The sequence below is a fragment of the Rhinolophus sinicus genome, linkage group LG18, assembly GCF_036562045.2.
Source record: "Rhinolophus sinicus isolate RSC01 linkage group LG18, ASM3656204v1, whole genome shotgun sequence".
Taxonomy (NCBI): Eukaryota; Metazoa; Chordata; class Mammalia; order Chiroptera; family Rhinolophidae; genus Rhinolophus; species Rhinolophus sinicus.
In genome coordinates this window covers 17,122,757-17,140,329 of record NC_133767.1, presented here as the reverse complement: position 1 = coordinate 17,140,329, position 17,573 = coordinate 17,122,757, and the positions used below count along the sequence as shown (strand labels likewise).

General features: G+C 52.3%; 1 protein-coding gene across 2 annotated transcripts in view; it reads right to left on the bottom strand.

Annotated features, from left to right (window-relative positions):
* Positions 1 to 17,573, bottom strand: part of SBK1 (SH3 domain binding kinase 1) — a 49,361-nt gene that overhangs the window by 20,302 nt on the left and 11,486 nt on the right. Inside the window, exon 1 of one of the 2 annotated variants that reach the window (XM_019754731.2) lies at positions 57 to 882. The exons of the other annotated variant lie outside the window; for it this stretch is intronic. The gene's annotated coding sequence lies outside the window, so the exon portion shown is untranslated. Of the gene's footprint in view, positions 1 to 56; positions 883 to 17,573 lie in introns of those variants that run through there. 2 annotated transcript variants of the gene reach the window in all.

The window sequence follows — 17,573 nt, the reverse complement described above, 5'->3', positions numbered from 1 at the left end:
CTTTCCCACCTGCAGGGCTAGCGGCCTCTGCAGCCACTCACCTGGGCCCGGCTTACCTGGGCTGGGGCCGCGGGGACGCCGCGGCAGGGGGCCTGGGCGCCGTCTCGGTTTTCGTCAGCCCGGCCCGAGGGGGCTCAGGGCTCCACAACCATGGGCTGGGTGGGATGCGAAGGCGCCGCGAGGGGCTCAGTTGTCCCCGTCCTGGAGCTCTGCGAGGGGGGGTCCCCGAGGCCTCCTGCTGGTAAGGGATAGCTCTTGCTGTCCTCGGGTCCCTAGATTCGGGGTTTCTGTGTACCGGAACTGGGGGTGTCTAGGACCCCCTGATCTAGGGGCGTTCGGAGCTGGGTCTTCGTGTTTTGAGGTGTGGAGTTGTATTGACCAGGACCTTGAGAAGGGGGGCCCCGCAATGCCGGACAGGAAGGGTCACTGCGTTCTAGGTCTTGGGGGGCCCAGATTGAAGAAGGGGAGTCTTCGCGGTACCGTAGAAACGTCGCTTGTTTTCTGAATGCGGACGAAGTCTTCGCCTTACCCGGCTGGGGAGTCGCTCGGTGTTGGATTTGGAGGGGCCCCCCCGCTTTCCTCTGGGTCCTGGATGTAGTGGGGGATCCCCGCGCTCCCCGGCTGCGGGGGCTTGCTGAGTCCCGGCCACCGGCAAGGGGCTGGGAGGAAGCCCCTCAGCCGCTGGGGGCCTCCGTCGCCGCCGCTACGAGCAGCCCGGCCCTGCGGTCCCGGACCCCGGCCTGGTCCGGGCTCTGGCTGCGGCTCCGGCTCGCGCTCCGCCTGGTGCTCGGGCTCCGGCCCCGGCGCCCGCCCGGGCTGCGCTCCATCGCGGCATCGCGGCTCCGCCCTCCAGCCCGCGCGCACCTGCCCGCCTGGCCCGCGGCTCCGCCCTCTGGCTCGCGCGCCGCCGCCCGCCCCTTTGTCCGCCCCGCTCGGCGCGCGCCCTTGCGCACGCGCACTGGCACCCGCGCGCGTCCTCCCTCCCGCCGCGCCCTCCCGCCGCGCTCTCTGGGCTCCGATTCTCTCCGCGAGGAAGGAGCGGCGCGCGGCGCCCGCACCCCGCCTTCCGCCCGCGCTGGGTCCTAGCGCCGGTGCGCTCCCGCTCTATCTTCCCACCCCCGTTTTTTCTAGGTCAGAGCCCGCGAGGGGGCGAGAACGAGGTTAGAGAGGACTCGGGGGAGTCTGAGAGAGTCACCTGGTCCATCCTCCTGGCCCCTGCGGGACCAGACTGCCCCAGACTGTCCCAGTCTGTTCTTGTGGGGCGGAGCCTGTGTCTGCTTCAAGGAGGGAAACAACCAACCAAGCTCTGCAATCAAATGTGCGTTCATTCATTCGTCGGTATGTCCTTCCATCCATCCATCCATCCCATTTTGAGCAAGACCTCAGAGAACTAAGTCTACTCAGGGAAGAGGTCGGAAACTGGGGCCCGGGGTGTCACGGCCAGCCCAGAGCTCTTTCTGGACGCCTGTTGTAAACGGCAGTGATTGTCGTGGGATGCTCAGTGCTCACGAGCTCGAAGGGAGGACAGGGGATTCCAGGCCTAGAGAGCAGCGTGTGCAGAGGCACCACCTGGGCGTGAAGGAGCATCGTGTGTTTGCTGATGAAATTGGTGGCCTGGGAGGAAGCCAGGTGGTTGAAGATGGAGATGACACAGGGACCGCTCATCTTCCCAGGCCCTATTCTGTCTTTCTCAGCCTCACGCATGCAGCCCCCCGCCACAATTTCCCTAAGGAGAAAGCCCCCAACACACCCTGCACCTTCCCTATTTCTTCCCACTCTTTGTTCGGGCTGTTTTCTCCCCCCAGCATACTCTTCCCGACGACCCTGACTATTTCTAGACGTTTTAGAGCCAGGGATTGTAAGCGCAAGTACCTATAGGTCACACAAATTAGTGACTGGTGTAAGGTGATAGGGGGTGGTGGACCAAGCACACGGAAGCATCGTGGGCCCTGTGTGGACAGATGATTTTTCAACAGAAGCAGGGAATCCGTAGTTGGACATAAAATCCTCCACACGTGAATGTTGGAAACAAATTCCCCAAATTCAGAAATACTGAATGGGCCAAATGAAACATTCTTTTGGGCCAAATCTGGCCCCTGGGCCATCACTATGAAACCTCTGCTGGTGAGAACATTGCCTTAGCTCTTCATGTGTCTCCCTCCTGACTTAGCTAGAATATTTTTTTCTAGAATCCAAGTCCTATGTGACCATCATCAGCTCTGTAAAACACAACGTGGACTGGGTTGTTTCTCTACATCAAATTGCCAGTGACTCCCTGTAACCTCTGGGGTGAAAAGCTAACTAACTTCCATCTCCGGGCATTCAAATCCTTTAGCCTGTGGGCCCCCTGCGTTCCCCCTCTTGAGGCTCCGTCTTTTCCCTTCAGCCAGTGTTCCTAGAACATCTGCTTTCTTGCACCTCTGTCTGTGCCTTATACACTTGGTTTCTTCTGTCTAGAGCATCTTTCCTTTCTTCTTTGTTCCCCAAACAAGTTACCCTCCAAGATTACCTCCTCTATATCTCTCTTGCCTCTCTCACCCCTCCCCCGTCCTGCTAACGTTCCCAAGTTTCAAATTTCACCCCAACTTTGTTCTAATCCTCTTCAAGCAAGGCCTTATGGCCGCAAGCAAACTGATGGGGGAGTATGAGTCATTGGGCCGGCAGTAGAGGGAGGCTAGAGAGGGAGGAAGAGGGAAGGGACTGTCTTCCTGTATCTAACAACCGAGCCAGATCATTCTAATGTAGAGAGCACTTTCCTCTTTTCACAGGCAAGGAAACTGAGGGCGAGAGAGGGGCAGAGATAGAATCAGGCTCTGAAATGCTTCCGCCATCGTTATCAAGGGGTAACACAGTTCAAAGTCACCTTCTGGGATGTCTTTCCTGATCCTCAACGGGATTTGATTACCTCCATTGTGATCAGTAAGGTTTAGCCACAACGCATGTGGTGAGCAAATCCCCCCACAGCGAGCTCTGCAGGGTGGTGAGTCTTGGTCCCCAAAGGGGACACACTCAACAGGGGACACAGCAAGGGTCCCATTAAAATTTAAGCTATGGCTGCTGCCAGGACACTTTGGATTCCATGTGTTCTGGGACCAAGTAGTAACTGACCATCATTTACTAAAAGCTACTAGATACTCAGTAACTGACCCTTAGTTACTAGAAGTTACTAGAAGAAGACAGGGATGCTTTTACAAAGTGGGAACAGGGAGAAATACCGGAATGTGGAAACCAGGGGTCCACTGGAGTGATCCACTGGTTTTGATAACCAAGAGTTTAGACCCCCTCAGGACTGAAGGGTTGGGTCACATCACCAGGTGACCCATCAAGACCTGCCAAGGTGACAGTTGAGGGTGTGGATAATTGAGAGTGAATGGTGGATGGGGTAAAGGATGGTTACCAGTTACGGCCCCAAGGTCAAGTGCAGCAAGCAGGAGGGGAGCTGTCATTCGTACCACCCACCTCCCTCTTCAGTGTCCCCCTTCGGAAGAGAGGCTCACAGCATCCACAGAGAAGCTGTGCAGCCCAGGGGTGGGATGTGTGGCCGTGAACATGCACCACCGTGATCTCTGACTGCAAGGACCACGATTCCAAGGGCAGCAGCTGTGGTGTCTCTCCAAGGCTCACAGAGGAGGCTCTGCTTTGCTTCCTTCTAGCTAATCCCAGCCAATGACAGAGCACGGCAGAGATGTCTTGAAGACAGGGCTTCTCGGATGGGCAACCTGGGATCAAGGGCCCTTGTTGGCTTCGTGGAAACTTTCTTAACGTTGCACTGCAGTCTAAAATTCCTCTTATCCTTCCCTTCCTTCCTCCCTCCCTCCCTCCCTCTCTCCCTCCTTCCTTCCTTCCTTCCTTCCTTCCCTGTTTCAGATGTTGGCGCCGTTGCATTCTGATGGTTCTCCAGTGCCCTCTGACTCGTTCCCTATTTTCCTTTCCAAGCATTCTCCCCAACAAATCGCTTGTGCGTCTGACCCCATCTTGGCCTGCTTCTCCGAGGTCTGAACCAACACCACGTATCTGACGAGAGGGACTAAAGCACGTGTTTGTGATGCTACAGTCCTTTTCTCTAAACACCCAGGGACCACCTAGTCTTGCCAGCTCAAAGTTTTGTATCCACAGCAGTGCAGCCTTGCCAGGGAGGGTCTCGATGGGTGTAATTTAGACAGCAGAACACAGAGATAAAACTTGGCTATGGTTTCCATAGCGACACAGAAGAAACATCAGAAAACAGAGATCTCCACTTAGATTTCCTCCGCCTCGAGCCCACAACCCTCCTTAGTCCTGGCACGTCCTCCCGCTACTGGGCAGCCAGTTGCCGCACAAGGAAGCACGTGAGGCCAGGAAGCCTCATGACTATGTACCTTCCCTTTGGTTGCATTTTATACTCACTGATGTGTCAGAGTTTCTGCTACTGGCGGAGAGGGGGCGGGGATGGGAAGAAATCGCAATAGAATCCCTGTCCTCTCGAATCTATGCATCTAAACGTTTCAAACTGTACGAGTTTGGGTAACTCTACCAGCTGTAGTGAACGACGCTCTTTAAAAGACACTGTTTCGGCCATCTTGAGTCTCCATGTTGGGGGAAATGATGGCATCTGGAGATTGTTCTAGATCTCGGATGCTCCTTGTCACGACAGACAGAAGGTATTCCTGGCTTGTTGGTCTGCATGACGGTGGTCTTGTACAGGAAGAACCCCTCCTCCCAATGGCCACCAACACACCAAGGGCATTGCTGGGACCCTGGTGGCACTGGTGACTGAGTAGCTCAGAGAGCTGATTAGGTTTAGGACGCTGAAGAGGATGCGATCTGGGGCAAAGGTTACAGAAGAAACTGCCCACAGCCAGGAGCAGAAGCGTCCAGGGCCACTTGGAGACACAGGTCAAGTTCTGGCTGAGAAGGAAAACCAAGAGTTCCACCAGAACCCACGAAGGCTCAGAAAGGAGACAGCGGGCAGCCCAGGGCCTGCAGTGGCTGGAGGCCACACAGCTTTGAAACGCTCCACGGAGAACTGTTCTGAAGTGAGAAACACAGCATTCCAGCAAGAGTTCTGACGAGCTCCCCCCCTCCTGTGTGACCGAGGCCAGCAGGATGTCACTGATGATGGGAAGTACAGTGTGAAGAGGGAACAGCCTGCTTCTTTCTGACATGGCAGAGCCGCTCCCGTCCTGGGAGACGCTTTGACGTCCCTTGCCGCTGAAAGCCCGCCGCTGACTTGAGGCGAACGTCTCTGTCAGCCAACCGCGGGGAGCCCCTGAGGGACACAGTCCAGGAAATGGGGCTGGGGCAGGGGAGGGGAAGTCATCCTTCTCTGTCTTGCTTCTTTTCGTTTACTCTTAAAAATATCTGACACCAATAGGATAAAATGTTAACATTGCTTCTAGCCGTGGGGCTGCATAGGTTTTTATTTTTCTGTATTTCCTTTCACTTTTTTGTTTCCAAAATCATTCAAACTTATGCAGTAGACGTGTTTTTAAATGGGGTCTTGTAAAAACAAGGGGGGGGGGACAAAGAAATAACTTTTTCACTGTGGGATTCTACACTTTTGAAAGCCACCCCCAATAACTATGTAAGTATGGCCCCATCTCTCACCCTGAGTGGCATGGGAGTGGGAAGTAGGTTTGGCTATCCCCCCCCCCCCACACACACACACACTGGCCTATGGCTGGGTGTGGCTGTTTCTCTGGGAAGTTGTGGAGTGAGGATCGGATAGGTTTCCACCCGCAACCCATGCGTGTTCCCGGGGAGCGGGTAGCATCTTCTGAAATCCCGAGAACATAGGCAGGGGCTACTCAGAGCGTGGTCAGTCCCAGCTCGTTCCACGAGGACAGGTCACCAAAGCCACCCCAGGACTGCAGGCAATTGGAGGAAACAAACGCAGTCTGGATCACATCCCTGGAGGGCCTGGCTTCAGTGGTGTCCTCGTTTGGGTTTCCCAGATACACACCTTGAACTAGCAGATTGGAGAGCAAGTCTTTTACTTGGCAGGTGATCCCAGGGAGGGGAGTGGAGAAGAGACAGGAAGGCAGTGACAGGGGTACATAATCAAACAAGTCACCACTTGGAGCACCTGGTGGGAACCCCATTGGGGAGCTCTCAGGGACAGTGCAGGACACCCATCAACACACACATGACGTTATTGTACCCCAAGCCCAGTCTGGTTTGGTGGGAGCTGCAGGGGGAGGGCAGTGCCATGGGTGTGAGCAGAGGGGGAGGGGCCGCCCAGGAAGCTGTGGGCGGGGATGGTGTCTGCCACAAATGACCAGCCCTTAGAACAGGGCCATGGCTGCCTTGATGGCCCTGAAAAGGGAGGTGACACTGTTCCAAGAGGAGTAGAACTCTGCTACTCAGCCTCCTATGTCCCTCATGTTTTAGCAATGAACCCACGTGCTCCTTTGGGGACCCCCATTCTTGGCATATCCTTCCTTACTCATTAGGGGTTCTGATGGCAGTGCTTCCCTGTTGGGCTGTAGCGGGGGGGGGGGGTTGTGACTCAGCCCCCACCAATCAGTGTACACCAGCCCCCTGGCCAGAGCTATCGTTTCTGAGATGGGTCTGCACCCCAAGCCAAGCCAATCTGATTCTGATACAAGTCTGTTTCCATTGCACTTGACAGAGGGTGGGATGTAAGCCTGGAGTTGCCACCAGCAGGGAGACCCTCCCAGAAAATGAAGCCAACACAGCAGACAGTAGAGTCAAGAGGCGAAGAGACTCAGAATCCTCCTGCCATCATTTGAGCCCCTGGATCTAGCCATGCCTGAAGGCTGCACTTTGCCTGTATGTAACCCAAAAGAGTCCATGTCGTGCTTATGTCACTTGGACGTGGGGTGCTGTCACGTGTAACCCATGCTCTTTACATTAGGTATAAGTGTGGGTTTCTAAAGGGCTTAAAAACGCAGGGGTAAACGAAAGATTCTCCCCTCTGTCCCCCATAATCACTCTCCTCAGAGTCCCCGTTCGTGCAAGGGGTTTCTCAGAGGAGCTCAGCCTAGTCAGGAGTCCTTGGATTCTTGGGGTCCAGCTCCCGCCCCCTAAGGGTGGTTCTTCTTGGGGCCACACGAAGAGCTGGGGGGCTCATAGCTAAGCATCCAGCGTAGGTGCCTTGGCTGCCTTTCTCTCTAAGCTCCAGGAACCTCTGAGTTCCTGGCCAAGGTGTGTGTGCATTCATTCATTCATTCATTCATTCATTCATTCATGCAGTCACACTTGTTAATGGGCACCTCCTCTAGGAGGGCATTAGAATAGAAAGGGGGGCTCAGTGGAGAATCCTGGCCTTCAGTAGCTTCCAGTCTCGTGGGAGGGAGGGAATACGACACTAATCACAGCAATACATTCTGAGCTGAGCAGGTAAAGGGCCGTTCCAGGATTCAGGGCCGCATCTCAGCCCTTCCCACTCACTGGCAGGTACTGACTGGCCATCTCCTCCTAGAGCCTGTCCAGCAGCTCAGACACACGTTTCCTCCTTCCCACCTTCCAGACCTTGTACTACTGGAAGTCCTGCTTTATGTCTAACCTGCCTCCTGCCTGCTGTCAGCACAGCCCACTTTCTTTGCTTTGGTCCCAGGGGAGGTGAAGGGCAGGTCCCAGCGCTGTGGTGAAGGGCAGCTGAGCACCTCCCCCTAAAGGCTTTCGTGTCACCTCCCTTCTCAGGGATGAATCTCTAGACATTTATTAGGCTTTGAGGGTATGCCAGGTACTTCCACAAGCTAGGCCTTCCCCCAGGTGGGGAAACTGAGGCATGGAGTATTGAGGTCCTGAACTAACAAGGCCAGATTCCTCCACCCCCAAAGTGGGAACAGGTGCCCTGGCCTGCTCCCTTCTTGCTACTTATCCCTCTAACCCCTCCCAGGCCAAGGGTCCCTCCCAGTCTGCATCCTCTGGTGGGATTCCTGGGCCGGGTGCGTTCCTGGCACCCCCTGGCACCTGGGAACAGCACCCGCTGGCTTTCCCCTCCATCTCCAGCCCCTTGCCTTCCAGGAGTCTCTGTTCATCCCCAGCCACTGATGTCACCACCACAGACCTGTGCATCTTACACGTATCAACTCACTTAAACCTGCCAGCAGCGCTGTGGTGTGGGTGCAATCATTACGTGCCTGAGACAGAGGTGAGTTTCTTGAAGTTCACACACTAGCTGGGACTCGAACCCAAGGGTCCCTGGAGTCCAGGCCCCTACACACCCTGTGAGGACAGAGTCCCAGAGGGCAGTTACCAGGGACCCCGCATGACGCCCTGCGTGACACCCACTGCCCAGCTCGTCCGTCCGAAGCCAGCCTCCTCTCCTTGCATCTGATTCCATTTTCTCCTGTTCCATCCCTCTCCTCACCCACCTCCCTGTCCCGATTTCCACTCCTGCCTGTGGGCTGCCCAGGAGGGGCACGGTCCTGGTGTCCTGGGCCTGGGGCAGGGACACAGGCTGGAGGCCTGAGGCCTGGAGGGGCCCAGGCCACACCCTCATCCATTCCCTGCCTGCTGGAGGCTTGGCTGAGCCAGGGCCCTGGAGGGTAGGAGCCGGGGGTAGGAGCAGTGAGGGCTGGCGGAGCCGGGCCTGCAAGCCCTAATTAAGTCAGTTAATTAGGTAGGGAGGAGAAGCCTGTGGGAGTTAATGAGCTTGGCTAATTAAGTGGATCCTGGAGAATGGTTCAAATTCTAGGCTGGGGAGAGATGGGGGCTCAGACAGGATGGAGGGGAGAGAACGAAATGCCTGGTGCCTCGCGGTGTCACCAAGGTCTGCAGCCACCACTGGGGTCTGAGGCCACTCCCAAGACCTGCAGTGACCCTCAGGGTCTGCAGCCACCCCCAGGGTCTGGTCTGAAGTGACCATCAGGGTCTGCAGCCCTCACCACGGCCATGTATGCTACTGACACCTGGATCTGAAATCCCCATGGAGGCCTGTCACCCACCCCTCAGGGCTCAAAGCTAGATCCCCTTTGAAAATTTCAGGCGAACAGACATTGAGCTCTGACCCAGGGACCCCTCAGAGCAACATGACAATCCCTGTGACAGACTGGGAACCATGACCACCAGCCACACTTCTCCCCCACGATTAAGTTTACAAAACACGTGCGCACCCGTTTTTGTTGCCAGAAGGGAGCCCTGCAGGACTCTCGTCCCAGCTCACAGATGGGACAACTGAGGCCAGGCAGGGCGGGACTTGCCCTGGCTCCTGCTCAGCCTGCTGCTCACGTGCAGACCAGACCGTGGAGGCAGGGGTGTGTCATCTGGAAGGTTAGCACCTGACCAGGAGTCTGAGGGCTTTCCTTTGCTGGGGGCCTGTTTCTCTCTCACTGTGGGGTCCCGAATAATGACAACAGCTCCCTGAAGAGAACATTTGTGAGCTGCCAGAATGGGGGCCTCTTGTTTAGAAAGCAGAAAATCAGCATTTGCTTTCTACCCAGGTCTCTCTCTCAGCCTGTCAGGGTGGTTTTTATTTGCTATTTAATGTCGCATTCCCTTGGGCACAGGGATTCATGCGAGACCAGCGCAGGTCCTTGCAGGTGCCCTGGGCCACCCCACTGCACACCTGACACCAAACCTTCCTGAACACAGGCCCCTGCCAGACAAAGGACAGCAGCGGCGACAGCAGTGGTGATTGGGTGGGAGCAAAGAGTGGGTGGCTGGGAAGCCACCCAGGGGACCAGGGCGGTTGGGACTGCCCCGGTGCATGCTCCCTCGTGCTGTCAGAGTTCACTTACAAATTCTAAGATGAAATGATTAAGAACGGCAAGGCACCAACCATACAACACTAAACCCCAAGTTTGGGGCCCTGTGCAACTGTGCTGGTCACACCCCTCATGTTATAGGATCTGACTCAGTCCTCACAGGCGCTCTGCATACGTGGTCCTGTTATTGCTCCCAGTTCACATGCTCGTTCATTCATCTGTTCATTCATTCATTCATTCATTCAATCACCAAATATTTATCAATTGCCTCCCATGTGCTGGGCACTGTTTGCAATGACGAAAACAAAAGATTCCCTGTCCTTATCCATTCCAGTGGGGGGAGAAGAGCACAACATAAAGGATTATGCTTCAAGGGATTTGTGTGAGGGAAGAACACAGGGAGGGAACAACGTGTACAGGGAGGTCCTCACAGAGCAGGTCACATTTGAGCAGAAACTTGACGGAGGTGAGGGAGGGAGCCATGCAGATGTGGGGCAGGGGGCAGGTACAGCGAGCCAGCCGGAGGGAACAGCCAGTGCAAAGGTCCTGAGGTCAGTGTGGTTGGGATGCTCAGGAATGACGAGAAGCCTGATGGATGGAGTGTGGGAGGAGACGTGAGGTAATGGGACAGTTCCTTCAGGGCCACCGTAAGCCTTTGGCTTTCACTCGAGAGAAGTAGGAGTTATTGGAGGGTGTTGAGCAGCCGAGGGATGAGGCGTGTCTTGGGTTTTAATAGGCTCCCTCTGGCTGCTGTGGGGAAGACAGAGTGTGGGGCGCAAGAGTGGAAGGAGGCTCCTGCATCCAGCCAGGTGAGAAGATACCACTTGGACTGGGCATTGGGAGTAGGGGTGGTGAGAAGTGCCAGGATCTGCTGACAGATGGGACCATGGGGGCGGTGTGTGTGTGTGTGTGTGTGTGTGTGTATGTGTGCGCGGTTTGCCTTAGGCACCTGGACCATGGAATTCCACCAACACCTGGGGACACTGAACAGCTCTCTGGTCCCCAAGATTCCTTGACCTCTGCACTCAGTTCAGGGGCACCTCCACCTGTCCATCTCTGCATCTCTGCCCACCTTGGGCCAGCGCTGCAACGTTACATGCCCCTTTTAGGCACAATTCTTCCTTCGCAGGGTCCAGACTGAGATGCTCATGGTGGGGGGGGGCAGGGAGGGACTGTGAATGGGGACATGGCAGGGACAGTGGTCCACTGGAGAGGCCCCGCCCACCTGCACGGCCGCCTCCCTCCCCTGTGGCCCGCTGCTGTCATGTGGGAATGGGGACTCTCGTGCCCAGAGCTTCCAATTTCTCAAGAGAAGTCGGAAATGTGCATCTTAGGATGTAACGCCCTGAGTTTTTAAATATTAGCAAATGAGTTTTAAAAAGTCAGGGCGGGCGATAGCCTCTGTGAGCCCAAGGATAGGACAGAGCGGCAAGCTCTGCACAGTGTGTGTGGGGGTCCTCTGCAAACCTGGGAGCAGAGACCCCACTGCGGTGTGGCCTAAGCGGTCAACTCTTGCTGATCTGGCAGGAGGGGGGCGAGGGGCAGTTAGGAGAATGGCTAGGAAGGAGGAGCACCCCCTCTGAACCCCCTGGGCGCCTGGCAGTGACATGGCTGCCATGCAAGGGCAGCTACTGGTCGTTTGGCACCTGGAGGAGGGGGAGACCGAAGGTGAGAGGTGAGACCAGGGCCAGGAACGAGCCACAGGTGAGGCTGGCGATGAGACCAGAGCACCTGCAATACTGAGCAGGAAGGGGGCTCCTGGGCCCCGCCCTGTCCTGCATTAGAGGCCACCCTCAACCCCGCCTCTGCTCTGCCACCAAAGAGAGGAAGCCGACCTCCATTTCTGTCCTGGATCTGGCCTGGGCAGAGGGGCTGTCAGGAAAGCAGAGAGAGACAGAGGTGGTGGCAAAGGCTCTCCACCATTAGCTCAGTCAGCCGTCACCCAGGATGGCCTGTGTTTCACAAGCTGATCTCAGCGTCCTGACAACCTCAGAAGATGGGACCTGTCTCTGGGCCCATTTCCCCGCTGCTGAAACTGGGTTGCACAGCGGTCGGGTAACCTGATCAAGGTCACGGGGACTTGGAAGTGGTGAGACCTGGAATTCAGCCCAGGGTGTGTGGCTGCAAAATCTGAACTTTGAATGTAGAAGCTGTCAGCAAAAGAGGCGGGAGCCAGACCACCCGCTGCCTGCTGGGGACACACATTTTTGTGAGCGCAGCACGCCCTCTAGTGACCGCTGCACCGCAGTGCAGGACGGACGATGGGCCGCTAGGCGCTCGGTTCTGTCTCTCTCTCTGTCTCTCTGTCGGTCTCTCTCACACACACGCACACACATGCACGCGCGCGCTCACATGTTCACTCTGGTTCTCCAGGGGAAGACCATGACCTTCCCACCTTCTGCTCCTCTCCAGCTCCGGACATGCAGCCCTCCTCGGCTGCTCCACTCAAGGCCGCTCTCCCTGGTCAGGCTCTCCTGGCTATGCCACCCCAGGATACCTTTCTTATTGTTCCTGTTTGTCTCTTTCTCTCTGAGGCTGGGTCTCTGTCTACACGTGTGCTTCTCAAACTCGGCTGCACAGTTATAATGTAGCTTTAAAAATCCCGGACGCCCGGGCCACACTCAGAGCAAATGAATGTCTCAACGAACGGTTTAGATTTTCAGGGCACAAACCTCGGCGGGGAGGACAGTTGATTTCAGGCAGCCTCCAGAAGGCCCCCCAATTCCCTGACCGCTGCTATTCCCAGGTTCCCACCCAGACCTCGAGTGACCCCGCCCCTCACCCCTCTGAGGGCTCTATTTTGGCCCCTCCCCTTTACGTTCCCGCATCATCCGCTTCACTTATCTGGTACCCACATATAGAGACCACTGATCCACTGCCCCGTCCCTTTCTCATTGCCCATCAGCTCCCATCTGCCACCGCTGTCCCCTGCGTGCTGCCTGGTCTTTACCCACCATCATTGTAACCGCTCCCTGGAAACCACCTTCTGGCGCCCACCTCTCGTGTTGTATTACCTGCCGGGCCAAACGCCTACCATCACCTGCTCTCTGCCTGCACTGAGCCAGCCAACACCGCTCAGAGCGTCCTACACTAGGCTGGCAGGACCCCTCTACTTCCTGGTCTGGGAAGGGCACTCCCTGCCGCCCCACAACCCCGCTATGTCTGCTAGTTGCTTTTCCCCACACTTTCTGAGCAGTGCTTCTCAAACTTTAATTTGCCTGTGAATCTCCTAGGGATCTGGGGGTGGGGGTGGGTGCAAGATTCTACACATCTAACCAGCCCCCAGGTGGTGCGGACTGCTGGTCCATGCAGCCCACTCTGAGTGGCAAAGTCTCGGATGATTCTTTTTCCACTTTCTCCTCCAAACGTGGCTCCCTCCTCACTGAGAAAACAGATGAATCAGATGAAATTCCATCGCCTCCTACCAGCAAAGCACAAACCCTCCTAGCTCTTCACTCGTCACTTGTTCCCACGTACTTCAGTGGTGGACGCTCTTCTTCTGCTGAGGCCTAATTTCTTTTTCCAGGACCCCCTCCCTCCCCACTGCACCATCCTTGTTCCTTTTCCAGGACCATTCCCACGACAAAGCTTTCTGACGGAGTTGGCTTCTCCTCAGTGCTCTGCCACCTCCCCGTCTCTCTTTTGTTCTTTTTGTTCTCTCCACTTTCCCCTTGTAAATAGAGTGTTAATTTTTCTTCAGATTAAACATGCCCATAGCTTAGAATCACAAAACATGGGGATACCCCACTCCTATTTCTTAAAGACAATCATTTCAACTCTTTTAGCGATTTTTACCTCCATATTTCCTACATAGCCTGTTTACACTGTTTCTTTTCAGTTTTAGGCTTTACCTGTCAACATCCATTCCACTTTGGAAGATGAGGGTTATCTCTCTCTCTCTCTCTCTCTCTCTCTCTCTCACACACACACACACACACACACACACACTTCCTATCTCCCACCCTTTCAATACAGTTGCTTAATAATATTGGTAAAGTTGGTAGAACTTACACGTTGTGGAAACATTATTCACAGTTTTATGTGGAATACTATGATTTCTTCCTTTCCCCCATTTTTCATACTGTGTTTTTCCGAAAATAACACCTAGTCGGACCATCAGCTCTAATGCGTCTTTTGGAGCAAAAATTAATATAAGACCCGATCTTATTTTAATATACTATGAGGCCGGGTCTTAATATAATATATAATATAATATAATATAATATAATATAATATAATATAATACTGGGTCTTATATTCATTTTTGCTCCAAAAGACGCATTAGAGCTGATGGCCTGGGTAGGTCTTATTTTCGGTGAAACACAGTAATATAATTTATTTTTTAGAGCATTTTTAGGTTACAGAACAATTGAGCAGAAAGTGCATATATGGCCCATCTCCCCAATTTTCCCTGTGACTAACATCTTGCATTAGTGTGGTACAATTGATGAACTAATAGACACACTATTTTTAATTAAAGTCCAGCGTTTACATGAGGGCCCACTCTGTGTTGTACGTCCTGTGGGTTTTGGCAGATGCAAAGTGTCATGGACCCGCCAGACAGTGTCATATAGAATAGTTTCACGGCCCTGAAAATCCCCTGTGCTCTCCTATCCCTCCCTCCCTCCCTCCACATAAGCCCCTCGCGACCACTGTTCTTTTCACGGTCTCAACACTTTTGGCTTTTTCAGAATGTCATGCATTTGGAATCATATAGTATGTCACTTTTCCAGATTGGCTTCTTTCACTTAGCAATACGCTAAGGTTCCACAATGTCTTTTCGTGGCTTTGATAGTTCATTGCTTTTTATTACTATTGTATGGATGGACCACTATATGTTTATCCATTCACCTTCTGAAGGACATATTGGTTGCCTCCAAATTTTGGCAGTTATGAATACAGCTGTGATAAACATCCAATGGGCAGGTTTTTGTATGGATATGTTTTCAGCTCATTTGGATAAATATCAAGGAGCGCTATTTCTGGATCATATGGTGAGACGATGTTTGGAAAGAAACTGTCAGTCTGTCTTCCAAAGTGGCTGCACCATTTTGCATCCCCACCAGCGATGAATGCGAGTTCCTGTTCCCCGTCCTCACTGGCACTTAGGGTTGTCACTGTGTTGGATTTCAACCATTCTAATAAGTGTGTCGCGGTATCGCATTGTTCTTGTGATTGGTTTCTCTACTGACATGTGGTGCTGAGCACCTTTTATATGCTGATTTGACATTTGTATATCATCTTGGGTGAGATCTCTGTTCAGATCTTTTGCCCATTTTTTAATTGGGTTTTTTATTTTCTTATCGTTAAGTTTTAAGTGTTGTTTTTTTGTATACTTTGGATAATAGTCCTTTATCAGATATATGGTTCTTTATCAGATCAGACGTCTTTTGCAAATATTTTTCTCCCATTCGACGGCTTGTCTTTCATTCTCTTAAGCATGTCTTTTGCAGAGCAGAAGTTTTAAATTGGTTTCCCTTTTCCGAACAAAAGTTTTGATTTCTTGGGTTTAATAACATTTTTTTTTCAGGGGAGGGCTTGCTTTTCTAGGTGTTTATGACTAATTCAACCCACATTCTCTCTAAGTTATAGAAATCTCTCAAAAGTTCAAATATGTTAGGTATTCTGTCAATTTCATCTCATGGAAGAAATCTTTTCTAGAACCTTCTGACTTATTCCAATGGGAACTGCCTGCCCTCCAGGTCTGCTGCCCTGGGAACCCCCTTCACTGTCACTCTCTTGTGTTGGCTTCCTGTTTCCTAGGCCCCAGGTCTTACTTTTTCTTGTGTTTTTTCCCCCCTTGTTTTTAGTGGAGCACATCTTTCAATAGCTTTCTTAAGAAAGGGTGCATGGGAGGTAAAATTTTTGAGCCCCTGTAAATTTGGAGAGATCTTTTTATCTACCCTTGCTTTATTTCTATTCATTTATTTATTTTTTTAAAGATTTTATTGGGGAAGGGGAACAGGACTTTATTGGGGAACAGTGTGCACTTCCAGGACTTTTTTCCAAGTCAAGTTGTCCTTTCAGTCTTAGTTGTGGAGGGCACAGCTCAGCTCCAGGTCCAGTTGCCAGTTGCTAGTTGCAGGCAGCACTGCCCACCATCCCTTGTGGGACTTGAGGAATTGAACTGGCGACCTTGTGGTTGAGAGCCCACTGGCCCATGTGGGAATCGAACCGGCAGCCTTCGGAGTTAGGAGCATAGAGCTCTAACCGCCTGAGCCACTGGGCCGGCCCTACCCTTGCTTTATTAATGGTTTGTCTAGGTATTGAATTCTAGGCTGAAAATAATTTTTATACTGTTGAAAACAGCTCCCTTGTGTTCTGGTTTCTATGACTGCTGTTGAGAAGTCTGATGCCATTATGATTTTTGATGCTTTGTAGAATCTTGTGGAATGTTCTTCTTGCCCCTCTGTTCTGAAGAGTATTTACAGGTGACTGGCCTTAGTGTGGGTCTGTTTTTACCCTGTCGTTGGATTCCCTTTCAATCTGAAATCTCAGGTCTGTTCTGATAAATAGTTGAACTATTTCATGGCCTATTTCCTCTCCTCTGTTTTCTCTATTCTTTTTCGGGAACTCCTTCATTCATTTGTTAGATTCCTGCACTGGTCTGATTTTTTTACTCTTTCTTTCCTATTGTCCACATGGTGGCAGCCATGGAGGTGGGTTTTCCTTTCCAGAAAGAACTTGCCACTCAAATGCAAGGATTGCAAGTTGATTGACAGCTTTTGAGATCCACCTTGGGCAGCCCCAGCCAGTGACTGAGCAAGCACAGTGGGGACACAGGGGCCTGGTTATTTCTGTCCAGTGTGGGGCTCCTCTCATGCACAGTCTTTGTTCTGGGGACCCCACTGGGGTGGCCAAGACTTTTTTGATCATTGTCAAAGTCAGGCTGTCCCTGCCCAGAACGGTTTCCCTCCTTCGTTCATTTCACAGGTGTCACGTCTGCGTCACGGACTGAAGACTCTACCTGCCCAGTCCTGCTTTCCTCCTCCTTTATTTTTCACAGGCATCAGGCCCCCACCATCCCATGACTCCTTGCGCTCCTAGCTCCAGCTCAGCATCTGTTTACTGGAGGATCCAAACGGACACAGATATCATCATCATTTTGCTCTACTTTTTGGAAAATTTCCTTAACTTGATCTTCGAACCCAGGGGTTAACAAATTTTTTCTATAAAAGGTCCGATGGTAAATATTTGAATCTTTGTGGGCCATGTGGCCTGTGTCACAACTATTCAATTCTGCCAATGAGAAAGCAGCCATGGACAGTACATAAATGAATGGGTGTAGCTGTGTTCCAATAAAACTTTATTTAAAAAGCAGGTGAGGCTGGATTGGGTCTATGGGCTGCAGTTTACTGACCCCTTTTAAATAAGTTTCTATTTCTGATATGACATCTTTTTTAAAAAAAAGGTTTTTTAATTAAAATATAGCTAACATACAATGTTATATTAGTTTCAGGTGTACACCATAGCTATTCAACATTTCTATACCTAAAGAAGTGATCACCATGGTAAGTCCAGCAACCATCTGACACTGTCCCATCCTGTCACGATACCCCCGTGCTGTACATTACATCCCCATGACTTACTTGTTTTATACCTGGAAATTTAGACCACTTATTCCCCTTCACCTTTTACCCCCCGCTTAAAAAGTTTTCAATTACAGTTGACATTCAATATTATTTTATATTAATTTTGGGTGTACAGCATAGTGGTTAGACATTTACATAATTTATGAAGTGATCCCCCTGACTAGTCTAGTACCCACCTGCCACCATACGTAGTTGTTCCAATATTATTGACTGTATTCCCTATGCTGTACTTTACATCCCCATGACTACTTTGTAATGACCAATTTGTACCTTTTAATCCCTTCACTTTTCACCCTGCTCCCTAACCCCCTTCCATCTATCACCCTAA